At 41.0% G+C, this 14,035-nt stretch overlaps 1 protein-coding gene and 1 pseudogene across 3 annotated transcripts in view; one reads left to right on the forward strand and one right to left on the reverse strand.

The window, feature by feature from the left end:
- KCNQ5 (potassium voltage-gated channel subfamily Q member 5) overlaps positions 1-14,035 on the reverse strand; it is a 514,470-nt gene that overhangs the window by 146,314 nt on the left and 354,121 nt on the right. The gene's annotated exons all lie outside the window — the stretch shown is intronic.
- Positions 6,549-7,165, forward strand: LOC307104748 (GTP-binding nuclear protein Ran-like; annotated as a pseudogene). Its single transcript has one exon. The product of its transcript is annotated as a GTP-binding nuclear protein Ran-like (transcript).

Consider the following 14,035-nt stretch of genomic DNA (forward strand, 5'->3'; position numbering starts at 1 on the left):
TAGATCTGATCTCACGGTGTTTTGGTTTAGTGGTGCTCTCCAAATGATCCTTTGGAGGGGTCTCATTTTATTTTCAAATGAGTTAGAAATACAAAAATCTTTTATGTTCAGTTGAAAATGTTTTATGGGTAGTTCTTTTGACTCGTGCTGGGCCAGCAGGTACAGTTGCCTTTGCTGCTGTACCTTAGGATAAACCCGTTCATTTTCTCTTCTTGTTTTTAATTGAAATAAGATGCCCACTATTTTCTCAAGTGGTTGCTAAAGAGATAAGTGAATAACAATCAGAGTACTTGACCTACTTGGAGGAAAGCTGTAAAGCAAAGCTGGTATTACTAACAATGGTTCTGTCCTTCCTAATGGAAACCCTCAGACACTTGGCTTTGCTAGCCCTCTACAACTAAAGGCAATGTTATTTTTACCATCTGTCTTAACGGAGTTTTAGTATTTCCCCATTTGTCCTCAGAGAAATTTGGTAAAATAACAAGCATTTTCCTACTCTCTTAAAGACTAAGGGAATGCATATAGAAATCTAGAAATCCAAGACACAGGGGTAGAGCCAGTCTATCTTGAATATCTATTGAGAATACTAACTTAGCATTAACCCTCTTTTCTAGAGATGAAGGAAGAATCTTTATATGTCACACCAGAGAACTGTGATGCTATTTTATTGATATTTATGACTTTGCTGTATAATTTGAGATTGAAATTCTATTCTTGCAGTTATTTTGTTCTTGAGTTATTCAAAGTGGTTTTAAGTAAGATTGATTGATTTTTGGGGGCACAAATTCACAATGCCTAACAGCTCATGTTCTACTTGTTTTCTCATTAATTAACAGCCACTGTTCATTAAAACACAGTGACCTTTGTCTAATCTACAAGCTGTCTGCTGTGACCATTATTTTTTTTTTTCTGGTTTTATGCCATCAAATAGCATTTCTGTGAAGATGAAATGCCGACATTATAAATCCTGTAACATTTGCACCAATTTTTGAAGAGTTGTGGCTAATCAGACATACAAAATTGGAACTATTGCCTTTCATCCGAATATCACATAATCAATTTCCAGCTATTTTTGCGTGTGTATACTTAAAGTAACATAGGGCAGCAGTCTAACGTGCCTCCTCGGATAATCCCTGCAGAGTAAGGATGTGTGATGTAAACTGAGTCATAAAATGCCAAGAAAGGCATCAGTCAGAAGGGTTGCAGTTATAATTCTTTCTAATTTGGAAAGTTTTGCTAGTACAATAGATATTAAGGAAATAAAATTAAGATATAGAGATGGCTCCACACTTAAATCAGAAAATGGGGATAAATACACAAAAGGAAATCATCTTTTGATTTTTGCCTCTTTAAAGCGCAGAAAGATCCCAAACACTCACCATCATCAAATTAGATTACTTTCACATTTCTTTTTACTTTTTAGGAAGATATATTAACTATTAGCACATTGGAAGAGAATTTGAAGAAAAACGTGTTTCTATCAAAGGGACTGATTTGACCCGGAGTTGACATGTCAATACCTTCAGAATCATGTCTGCAGGTGGGCTGGTGGTGATAGTATGATGGAAATTTACTAAGTTACTTAGTAGACACTAAGTGGGGGTTGTGTAGAGAAGAGGGACGTAGAAGTAGGGAGTGGGGTGAGGATGGGGAGACCAGAACAAGGTGTGAAGAGCATCAGTAAAAGGGGAAAGAGTGATTGAGATAGTTTAGAAAACCAGTGTATCTGGGGGTAGACTTTGTGAGCTGGGAGGCTTAGGAAGACACTGAAAAAGGAATTCACTTCGGGAGCACCAGGAGAATCAAGTGGCTCCGGAGGTCCTCCTGATTTTTGTTGGGTGATTCCAGAAATTTCTCTAGAGACAATTTATCCCTTTAAGTTTTTCACACTTGATAAAATGTAAATCTCCCTCTAAAAAGTAATTTATTTAACCACACTTGTAAGACAGTGTCCATTTATCTCAAAGGTTCCTCAGAGGGGCAATAGGGAAGGGAATAGATTGAAAATGTCCCATTTCAAATGACTGATTTACAGTTGGTTACCAAAGGAAGACCAGGGACAGGTCTTTATCAGGTGTTGGGACCATAGGTTGAGAGCAAATGGGCCAGGGGCAGGAAGCAGATGCCCCTTGCTGGGGAGAAGAGCAGTACTACAAAAGCTGGGAACAGAGGACATCCCAGGTTTCCCCCACTGTTCAATCTAGCGGGGGTCTTATGCATCCTCGTTGTCAGGTGGGATGCCATGATGAGGACTTTTGCCCTCTTGTATTGATTTTAGACTCTTAGGCTTGGGCTGGCTGCTATAAAGGGCTAAAATGTCCATCCAATATGGGGAAGACACTCAAGAGACACCTTCTGTGTTCATGTTCTGTGTTCTTAAAGCAGGATAAAACATGGCTCCATCTGCCATGGGGGCATCTCTCTGTGGGACAGAGCCACAGCGGTGCTCTCTGCTGAGGTGCCCAAGTTGGCAGTGCACACAGGGGACTTCCCTCACATTCTCCTCTTCCCTCCGTTAGGAACAGAAAGCGGGTTCACTGATTTTTTTATGGTTGTCTACCCTCCCCCACTCCAAGCCAAAATGTATCTGGCTATATATGGTTGTGCCTGCAAGCAACCACCTGTGTATATAGCAGGGATTAGAACTAAACCTCTGAATCATGAACTCTAAGCTGGAAAAATTGAAAACAGTTTGCTGCACCTTGAATTGAACCCAGATATTTATTTTGCTACAATTTTGCCAAATAATCACAAATGAGCCAGTTCAACTTAGAACTGAAGTTGAAAGCTCTGAATCGGATAGAAATGGAAATACCAAGAAAGCCTCCAAAAGGTTCCTCAAAAAATTAAAAATGGAACTGCCTTATGACCCAGCAATTCCACTTCTGGGTATCTATCTGAAGAAACCCAAAACACTAATTTGAAAGGATATATTCACCCCTATGTTCATTGCAGCTTTGTTTACTATAGTCAAGATATGAAAGAACCAAAGTGCCCATCAATAAAGTGTATAGAAAAGCTGTGTTACATATATACAATGGGAAAAAAAAGAATGAAATCTTACCATTTGTGACAACATGGATGGACCTAGAAGATATTATGTTAAGTTAAATATGTCAGAGAAAGACAAATACCATATGATTTCACTTATATGTGGAATCCAAAGAACAAAATAAATGAACAAACAAAACAGAAACAGACCCATAGATCCAGAGGGAAGGGAAATTAGGGCACTGGGTGAACAAGGTAAAGGGATAAGAAGTACAAATTGATACTTATAAAAAGTCAATGGGATGTAAAGAACATCATAGGAAATATAGTCAATATTCCTATGTAATAAAAGGCTAATATGCAAATTGTCCTCTTGACCAGGAGTTCGACCGGGAGTTCAACTGGGAGTTCAACTGGGAGTTCAACCAACCACCCGAGGCCCATCCCCTTGGTCGGCCCGCCCCAATCAGCCAGACACCACCCGTGCATGAATTCATGCACCAGGCCTCTAGTCTATACTAATAAAAAGGTAATATGCTAATTAGACCAGATAGACCCGATGTCTTCCAGACGTCATTCTGGACGTCCTTTTTGACAAAGCCAGGGGGATTGCCGGTCTGCAAACCACCCATGGCCCCTCTCCCAGGCTGGCCCTGCCCCCAGCAGAGACCCTCACCCTGATTGGGGGCAGGGTCGGCCTGCAAACCCTATGGCCCCTTGCCCTGGATGGCCTGCCCCTCCCCCCACATTGGGGACCCCCTACCCTAATCTGGGGCCCCCTTCAGGGCAGGCCAGCCGGCCCCCACCTGTGCACCAGGCCTCTATCCTATATAATAAAAGGGTAATTTTATTATATTGACCCTGATGGCAGAACGACCAGAATGACTGCTGGACCAGTCACTACTAGTATGAGGTGCACTGACCACCTCTTGGTCCCTTCCCCCGGCCATCAGGCACCCACCACCCGATGGTGAACAGGAAACCAGGGGTGGGTAGCGGTGGTGGGTGGGGCTGGCTGCAGGCAGCTGGGGAAGATGGCCCTGATCGCAGGCCAGGCCTAGGGACTGTACCCGTGCGTGAATTTCGTGTGCTGGGCCTCTAGTATTATAATAACTACGTACGGTGCCAGGTGGGTACTGGAAATATTGGAAGAAAACTTTGCTGTAAAGTATATGATTGTCTAACTACTATGCTATATACCTGAAACTAATATAAAATAATATTATATGTAAACTGGAATTAAAAATGAAAAATAACTAAAAATATTATTAATACTTAAAATCTATCAATAATAAAAATAAAATTAACATTGATACCAGAAAAAAAATTAGGCCATTCTATTAGTTTTATAGTAAGAGAATGTAAAAGGGCAATGTTTTTTTTTATTATAAAAATTTAAATAAAATTCCTTAAAACAAAACAAATAATTATTTTAATCAAGAGACATCCCTGGCCTTAAGAAATTGGTACACATCAACCAAATTGACTATAAAGCAAATTTTCTCTTAAGTTGGGGCTTTTTCTCTTGTGGGTGGACGTGGACACCGGTGACAAGACGGGAGTTATTATGGTATAATGAACTGCACGTTTGCTTCCCTCCAAAATCCCTATGTTGAAACTCTGACCCCAATGTGATGGTGTTCGGAGGTGGGGCCTTTGGGAGGTAATCAGGTTAGATGAAGTCATGAGGGTGGGGTTCCATAATGAAATTAGTGCCCTTATAAGAAAAGGAAGAGAACCCACAGCATGCACACACACACTCTCTCTCCACCATGTGGGCACACAGTGGGAATGCAGTCATCTTCAAGCCCTCACTGGGAAACCAATCAGCGGGCACCTTGACCTCTAGGACTATGAGAAATGAACATGTGTTGTTTAAGCCACCCAGTCTGCAGTATTTTGTTATAACAGCCCGAGCTGACTAAGACAGATGGCTTCTGTGCTACTGAGAGGCTGGGAGTCAGGTCAGGGCTAGGTGTGTTAGAGAACTTTCAGAACTTTCTACTTTTCTCACGAGTGCATTATGTCTCTGCCCTTACGCCTGCCCTTGCTGGGACCCAAGAAATTGCTCTTATATTGAGAGATCCCTTGGCTTCAAAACAATCTGTCCCTTCCCTGTTCCTTTGGGGTATTTGCATTAGTCATCTGGGCTTACCAGAAGAAAAGGAGAGACAAAACTCTAAGATTGGAAACCTACAGGGGACCCTATTAACAGAGCATATTACCCCAAATAGAAAGGGCATAGCAACTCTCAGCGTAACCTCTTAAACATTCAAATCACAAAGAAAAATCAAATATAACTGGACTAATTTTAATAGTTTCAATTTTATTAACCATGTGAATCTTCACATTGGATCCTTTATGAAATCCTATAGGATATTTATGTCTCTAGTTAATTGTTTCTAGTTATCCATCAAAATCATTCAAGACCAGCTATGCTATAAATCAAGTGTACTCTTTGTCTTAGATAAGACAAAGGGCCTGTTTATAGGTAACCTTGAACTAATTTAATAAGCTTCTCTGCTGGTTGTTCATTTGAACCATTAAACAATAGATTAAGAAGGAATATATCTTCTATAACCATTGGCTTAAGAAAAACTGAGATGAGAATAAAAACAAGAAAACTTTGGGAAATTTCCAGGTGTTTTAGAGTTCTGATTTTTTTATGACCCTGAAGCATAAAATATAGCATGTGGCAAATATTTATTAATTTGATTGAATGGTGAGTTATCCTGACAGCTAAATCCAAGGAGTACTTGGGATAGCCCTTGTGTCTTCCATTTCTCTGCTGTGTTATTCACCAAACCATGTTCTCATCCTGAAGTCTTTTGGAGAGAAAATGCCTTCTCTTGGTACATCTAGCCTTGAATTCAGACAGAGATGGCTCCTATTGTACATAAGCCATCATTTTTATTTGCCTATAATAGTATTTGGAATGTTAATTCTGCCCAACACCTGTGTTCACATCATCAGCATATCTTTAGTAATACACCACTTGCCACCCATTATGCACACCTGCCAAACAGCCTCTGATCAGTGATGGACTGATTTGGAAAATCACTTAGTGTAGGAGGGAACTGATCTGTCACAGCAACTTGAAACCCTGCTCGGCTCTCCCGCTCTTTTATTTGGCTGTGGACTTATTCCTATCTGGCAACACGACACTTGGAGACCATAGTAGTGATATAATGACATATGAGAGGACTGATTCACATGTTAGCTAATGAAGCATCTTGTGTACAATCAATGCCAAAGCCATGGTAATATGGACCCATACAGCTTTATAGGACATTAACATCAAGTAGGCTCTGAGCAAAAATAACTGTCTATTTAGAAGCAAGGCTCTGCCCCCAGAAAAGAATGCATTGGAGAAAGTACACTCCTTACCATTTCTGAAGACACATGGAATGCCTGGGTAGATGTAAAGTGATATAGCGGGGTCAAGTTGACCTTTTGTAGAATCTAGACAAAAGAAGTCCTGGAGCAGAATTACCCTTTTGCCATCTTTCCAGCTCTCAGTCAGATGGCCCAGAGAGGCTTCTGGAAATGACATCATTATGGCCGCCCAAGGAGAACCCCAAGTTATATTGGTTGGCGATGGTGGGACTGGGAAAACTACATCCGTGGAACACCATCTGACTGGGGAATTTGAGAAGTATGTAGCCCCCCTGGGTGTGGAGGTCCATCCCCTCATGTTCCACACCAACAGAGGGCCTATTACGTTCAATGTGAGGGATACAGCGGGCCAGAGAAGTTCGGGGACTTCTAATGGCGAGCCCAGGGTGCCATTTTAATGTTTGATGTAACTTCGAGAGTGACTCACAAGAATGTGCCTAACCGGCACAGAGATCTAGTATGGTGCGTGTGAAAACATCCCCACTGTGTTGTGTGGCAACAAAGTGGATATCAAGGACAGGAACGTTAAGGCAAAATCAATTGTCTTCTACCACAAGAAGAATCTTCAGTACTACGACATTGCTGCCAAAAGTACCACTTCGAAAAGCCCTTCCTCTGGCAGGCTGGAAAGCTCACTGGAGACCCTAAGTGGGAGTCTGCTGCCGTCCCTGCTCTTGACCCACCAGAGGTTGTCCTGGACCCAACTTTGGCAGCACAGGATGAGCCCGATCTAGAAGTTGCTCAGACCCTTGCTCTCCTTGATGATGACGGCCTGTGAGAAAGGGAAGCTGCAGCCCCGCGTCAGAAGTCCAGTTTTACAGGCGACTGTCCTGTGGTGTCAGTGGTGCAGCGTGTTCGCCACTTTATTGTGGAGCTCAGCGGAGCCTGTGCTTGATCTCAGGTACGGTGAAGGAGATGAACGGGCTTCGGAGTGAATGTGGCAGTTAAAAAACACCTTCATTGTTTGGACCTGCATGTTTAGCTGTTTTGGAATGCAGTTGCTTCCTTATTGAGTTTCAAATACAAGACTGCTGCAGTCACATCACAATACTCAGTGGAGAATCCTTGTTTATGACTGTCATTCCCATTCCTTTTCATTTAGAATCAGAATAAAGTTGCATTTCAAATACCTTAAGAAACAGAAAGAAAGAAGAAGTCCTGGAGCAAGCTGTGCTGCTGCTAAATGTCCTCAGCCCGAAGTGGAGGCAGGAGGTGTTAGGCTGGAGGGAAGAGGAGCAAGGAACCCAGAGAGGTGGATTCTCCTGTTGAAGCAAGCGGGGCCCTGGAAAATGTGTTCCCCCTTTCGTCCTTGGTTATCTTCCAGGCCAGACCATGACGCTTCCAGGGAAGAGATGCTGTCAGGCTCACCTCAAGGTAGCCTGGCTGCGCAGCTGCGTCCATCACAGCCTCTTGTCAGGCATGGTTGTGGGGGAGACTTTTCTGCTGCTCCCCACCTCCCAGCCCCATATCCTGACAGGCAGGGAAGAGCATTGTATTAAAGCGAGCATTTCACAGCCCCTGGCCTCTCCCTCCCCCATAATAAAGAGAATCTAAGAGTCACTGAAGGTGTAGTTTTCAAAGACTAGCTTTATGTATTCAAAATTGATATCTTATTAGAGAGTATAACCTGTTTACACTGTTGAAAGTTCCAATTTTTACACCTTCTTCCATTATGTTTACTCTGCTTGTTTGCACAGTAAATGCAGGCTCAGTGGATTCTTAGCTTCTTCAAGAGCACAAATACAACTCATTATTTCCATTCTGACTCCCTGAATTCAGGATTTGTGACAATTCTGCTTGAGTTTAGGTAGCACCGATTTGGTACCATTGATTAAAAGAGGATTTAGGAAGCAAATTAAGTACAGAAATGAGAGGACACGGGAAAAGGTTTAACATATTTAAGATGAAAGAATTTTCAAGGTCTTTAATAGCACTTATTTGCATTTAAACAATTCATGGAATAATTACAACCAAGCCATCTCATTAATTCAAGAAAACCCAGCAGGATCTTTATTTGGCAACAGTTTGTCAGTAGAAATTCCCTAAGTATTGACTCAATGGAAAATTGGTAAGAAATATGCCTCCTCCCAAATTCTAATTACCCCCTTTCAATCATCCTAAATGTTTTCCAAACATTGAAATAATCATTCCAAAAAGCTATATCTAGCTGCATAAAGCAGTATGTACATATGTGTCCGTCTGTCCCACTGGAGGCTCTAGGCCCCGGTGATGGCTGGAAGCAGCCCCCAGCTGGGTAGAAGCATGATAAGGTGGACCCACAGGAAGGGTCTCTAGCTCATCCAATGGGCCTGAGACCCACCAGTCTCTTGCTCTAAATCTGCGTGTTCTGTTCTGATCCTTTTTGTACCTCTCTACAACTGGCCCCAGTAGATAGGCCCCCTTGCCCCTCTCTCTCCCCGAAACCAGCCCTGGAGACCTAAAAAACTGCAAGTTCCTCTTCCAGGAAGCAGAGGGCTGGCACAGTGATTTGATTAGGTCCCTATCAAACACTGGGATCGTTAATTAGGTCATAGTAGGCAGCTTACGACAAAGTGCTGAAAAATGGAGACTCCACCATGTTTCGTTCATTCATTCATTTGGCGGAGAACAGGTTAGGAGCATGGAGGGGTTCGGCCACTTACTAGTTGTGTGGCTTTGGGCAATTTAACTTAACCTCACTGCACCTCAGTTTTCTTTTCTATAAAATGGGGATAACAACTCCTTCTTTATAGGGTTTTTATCACGGTTTAAATGACTTAATATTTAGACATTGCTAAGAACAGTGCTTGATATATAAAATCACCTTTCTAACTGCTATAAAGTAAATCCACTCATTCGATAGTTATTGAGTGCTTACTATGTGCCAGGTACTGTTAGATGCTGGGGATACATAAGCCAGCAAAGAGTCATACATTTCTGCCCTCTTGATCCTGCTAGTGAGGGAGGCATATAGTAAATATAATGAATAAGTGCATTTTATACAACAGAAGGTAAGTGCTATGGAGATTGATAAAGGAGGATGAAGGTGCTGGAGAGAACTGGCAGCCTTAAACAGAGAGTCAGCCTAGGCCTTTCTGAGAAGACTGGACAGTGTTAAGGGAGTGAGCCAAGCAGATTTCGGATGAAAGAGGCAGAAGGATCTGTTGGTGCAAAAGCCTTGAGGTATGAAGAGGAACACAGAGATGGGTGGCTGTAGTAGGTCAGGTTAGGTTAGAGGGGTAGGAGGTAAAAACAGAGGGGAAAGGAGGGCCAGACTATAGGGTTCTTTGGGTCATTGTAAGAACTTTGGCTTTTATGCTGAGAAAAAAGGGGAGTGTTTCAGGAGAAGGGCCTCAGGAAGACCCAGCTTTCATTCTCTGTCTATTCACCATAGCTGCTCTAGTCACTCACCAGGTTTCGGTAAAGGTGGGGGTTCTCTCTCTGAGAGCAACTGGGCACCCACAGATGATCCAAGAAGCAGGGCATGGGCTCTGGGACATAACTCATATGCATGTCTATTCCAGGCAAGAGAATCCAAGCTAAGAACAAGACTTTTCCCTGACATGTGCTAAAAGTAGAAGCTTGGAGATATAAATATAACATATCCTTGTTTGATGATTTCCTATAAGTATTAGAACTGTCAAGTGGATTTTGTTCTCCTCATTGCCAAGTGACAACCCAAAGTTCCTCACTCCTAGTCTTCAATGTGGCCCTGAACGCACAAGTTTCCAAGAGTGGCTCTAAGGAGATAAGAAACAGTGTTAGATTTGTTATAATTTGTTACCAGTAAAGGAAGAAAAAAACCACAGCAGATACACAAAGAATCATCTTATATTTGATTTTTATATACTTTCAAGATAAATTTAAATGAAAATTCAGAACTCTTAGAATGTTTTTATTTATAAGTTTGTAGAACATAAAACTTGACAATACTTACTTATCCTGTTCTTTTGCTTACATTCTTCTTGCTGGGGTTCTAGAGCATCAATTATGTTGTAAGTTTTGGAAAATGGCCACATTTTTCTTCAAATTTGACAAATATCTGGGTCAGAAATCTTTGAAGTAGTGTGAAGATAGTGAGGATCAGATTACTCTTCACTTTCTGACAGCTAAGGAGAGAAGAGACTTCAAATGTCCCTTATTTTCTGACTTTATAGTTACATGTAAAGGAGTGACCATAAAATGAGAATATTTTGAAGAGATCAGAAAAAAAATAATACTGTCTTCCTTAGTCTCTTAACCAAATGTTGAATGTTCAAGATGTTAAGAAAAGCACATGGCTGACCCAGCAATTCCACTTCTGGGTATATTTCCAAAGACATTCTAAAACACTAATTCAGAAAGATATGTGCACTCCTATGTTAATTGCAGCATTATTTATAACTAGAGGCCCGGTGCACAAAATTCCTGCATGGGGGGGGCGGTGAAGGGCTGTCTCTCAGCCCAGCCTGCAACAACGCCAGCATCCTGTGCCCCGGCCAGCCTCTGGCCAGAGGCCCGCCTGCCCTTCCTTTGTGGGCTGGGGCATATGGGACGCTGGGGCTCGTCACCAGGGCGACACCACCAGTGTCCAGTGCCCCAGCCACTATGGGCGCCACCATCCTTGTGATGGAGTGACGGTTAATTTGCATATTACCCTTTTATTAGATAGGATAGCCAAGATATGGAAGCAAACTAAGTGCCCACTGATAGATGAATGGATAAAAAAGATATGGTACATATATACAATAGAATATTGCTCAGCCATAAAAAGAATGCAATCTTGCCATTTGTTACAACATGGATGGATCTAGAGGGTATTATACTAAGTGAAATAAGTCAAATACCATATGATTTCACTTATATGTGAAATCTAAATAACGAAATAAACTAACAAACAAAACAAACAAACAAGCTCATAGATACAGAGAACAAATTGATGGTCACCAGATGAGAGGGGGACTAAGAAAATAAGCAAAAATGGTGAAAGAGTTTAAGAATAGCAACTGCTAGTTATAAAAACAGACATGGGGATGTGAAGTACAGCAGAGGGAATACAATCAATAATATTGTATTAACCATGAATGGTGTCAGATGGACACTAAACTAATTGGGGTGATTACTTCCTAAGTTATATAAATGTCTAATCACCATGTTGTACACCTGAAACTAATATTGTATGTCAACTGTAACTAAAAAATAAAAAAATACTTTTTAAATTAGAAAAAGAAAGCACATGGCTTATAATTGATACTATTACTTAAATGTTAAAATTTTTAAGTGTCAAGGGGACTTTTAAGCAGAGCTGAGCTGTGCCAAGGAGGGATGACCATTGGGCAAGCAGCATGCTCTTCCTACCTTAGCATCCTTAGGCTGGGACCCGATTCATAAAAGTTGAGTGTGGTTATTTGCTTTGGTGATCTTTTTTTGTCTATTGTAAAAAGAACCTACTTGAATAATGTTTTTGTTCATCTGAAATGCCAGTCTTATAAAAAGCGGATAGTCACCATAGTTGTTAGCAATTTCCATCTTATAATTTTAAAAAGTTGTCATCAACAGAAATACAAGAATGAATTTTGGTTCTGGCTACAAGTCAAATCATGTTGAGATTTTATTTCATCCCTCTATATTTCTGAATATTACTTAGACAAGTGAAAGGGTAAGCACTCATTTCAGATTGATTTTTCTTGGAGAGTTCACCAAGCAATCAGTTCCTTTTCTCTTCAGCTTTCCCTCTCTCATCTCCTGAAAATCTCACACTTTGATATATATATATTTTTTACTTCCAGCTATCATTTGATGACATATCAAGAGAAGTGCACATATGTAGGTTACCTAAACCTTCTTTTAAAAAAATTGTTTTCCTTTGATCATTTTGTCCTAATGATACAGACACTTGTGCCAGTGATTGAACTCTTACATTGATATTTGCTGTTCAGGTATTTGGACAGGATTATTTATGTCTGAGGTTTAAGGCTAAGGACTGACTTTTTACTGTTCACAACAGCTTAGGTGAGTGGTTCTCAAATTACCTACCATGTGGTAGGAAGTGATTTTGACTCATCCAATGATTGTTGAAAAAAGACTGATATTTGGGAAAGATGCTAGATTCCTGAAAATCACTGATTCCACACAACCTTAGACACTTGTGTAGGTGAAAGGAACCAAACTTTCCAAGGTGCTCCATTTCTTGGAGAACTCCATCCCTCTATCATGTGGGAAAATGGGCAGCAACGGGGGATTGCAACAACCTTAAAGCTTCATGGATTTTTATCCTAGACTTAGGATAGTTAAGAACAGCTCTCAGTGAGACCTTTTAAAGAGTTTTGCTTTTAAAAAATTAATTAAATTCACTGGATCCTCAGTGCAATACTGACCCATAGCTCCTCAAGGGAAGAAGGCTCCATCCACAATTTTGTATCCGTTATCCAGGAGCCACAACTTTGGACAAAGACTGCTGTAAACGAATGCTCTAACCATTTAAATTCTAGTGTTGAAGATGACATAGGTAGTGAGCCATGTCCTGGGAAGTTGCCTAATGAAATGACTAAAATCTAACTTTTAACATTGGCACTATGTTTCTAGGGGCATGGAATAAAGACGAGTATTCATATGACATTGATCTCAGAGTGATTTGCTCTCCATAATGGTGGCTGCTATTTCCTTTTACAATTTTCTCACTGCCCACCTCTTGGAGTTCTTTCATTTCCCCTACATAGCATGATCTCCAAATCTAGACTCCTACATCCCTTGGACTAGAGATACAATATTTCCAATATGTTCTGATGGTCCCCAAATTAATGAAATGTTGTATTTTATAAGCCAGCTTATCTTTCCTCTGAATCTGTTCTGTATTCACAGTCTTGGGCAATGATGTCACTATATGACCACAGCCTAAAGTCAGACTCACAGGCATCTTCATCCCCAGTCTCTCCTTCAAATACCATCCCTCCTTGCTCAACCTCAGAAATGTCACCTGAATCCAGCCTTTCTCTCCTTTTTCTTTTTCTATCTTAGTCCAGATGCTCATTTTTTGTCTCAGGGCAATGCTGCATTCTCTATTCTCTTCTATACCTTCTCCATTCCAATTATCCTACAAGGAAAACTAAGAATTGTATTCCTCAAAATACTTGATCAGGTCATTCTACTACTTAAAGACCTCCTTTGGATTTCCATCACTGACAGCATAAAACCCAAATGACTTTATTTGGGAAAACTAGGTTCTTTTCAGCAGTTTCAACCTTCCTGTGAGCATCCGTTTTTCTACCTGACCCCCCTAAACTATAGCCAGACTAATTCAGACCTTTGTGACTCTAGACCCACCTCTGGAAGCCTTCCCTAACTTGCAGTGGGGGAATTAATCACTTCCTTTGTTATAATAAATTGTTCTTTCTACATATTTTTAAAATTTGATTTTAGAGAGATAGGTAGGTAGGTAGGTAGAGAGAGAGAGAGAGAGAGAGAGAGAGAGAGAGAGAGAGGAAAAATCAATGAAAGAGAGTAACAGTGATTGGTTACCTCCTGCACATGCAGCTTTCTGGATGGAACCTGCAACCTGGGTATGTGCCCTGACTGGGAATTGAACCCAAGACCTTTCAGTGTATGAAAGATGTTCCAACCAACTGAGCCACACTGGCCAGGCTACACATTTCTATTAAACCATCATATTTATGGATTACATAGTCTTTAA

Source organism: Cnephaeus nilssonii (genome assembly GCF_951640355.1).
Source record: "Cnephaeus nilssonii genome assembly, chromosome: 9".
Lineage (NCBI taxonomy): Eukaryota > Metazoa > Chordata > Mammalia > Chiroptera > Vespertilionidae > Cnephaeus > Cnephaeus nilssonii.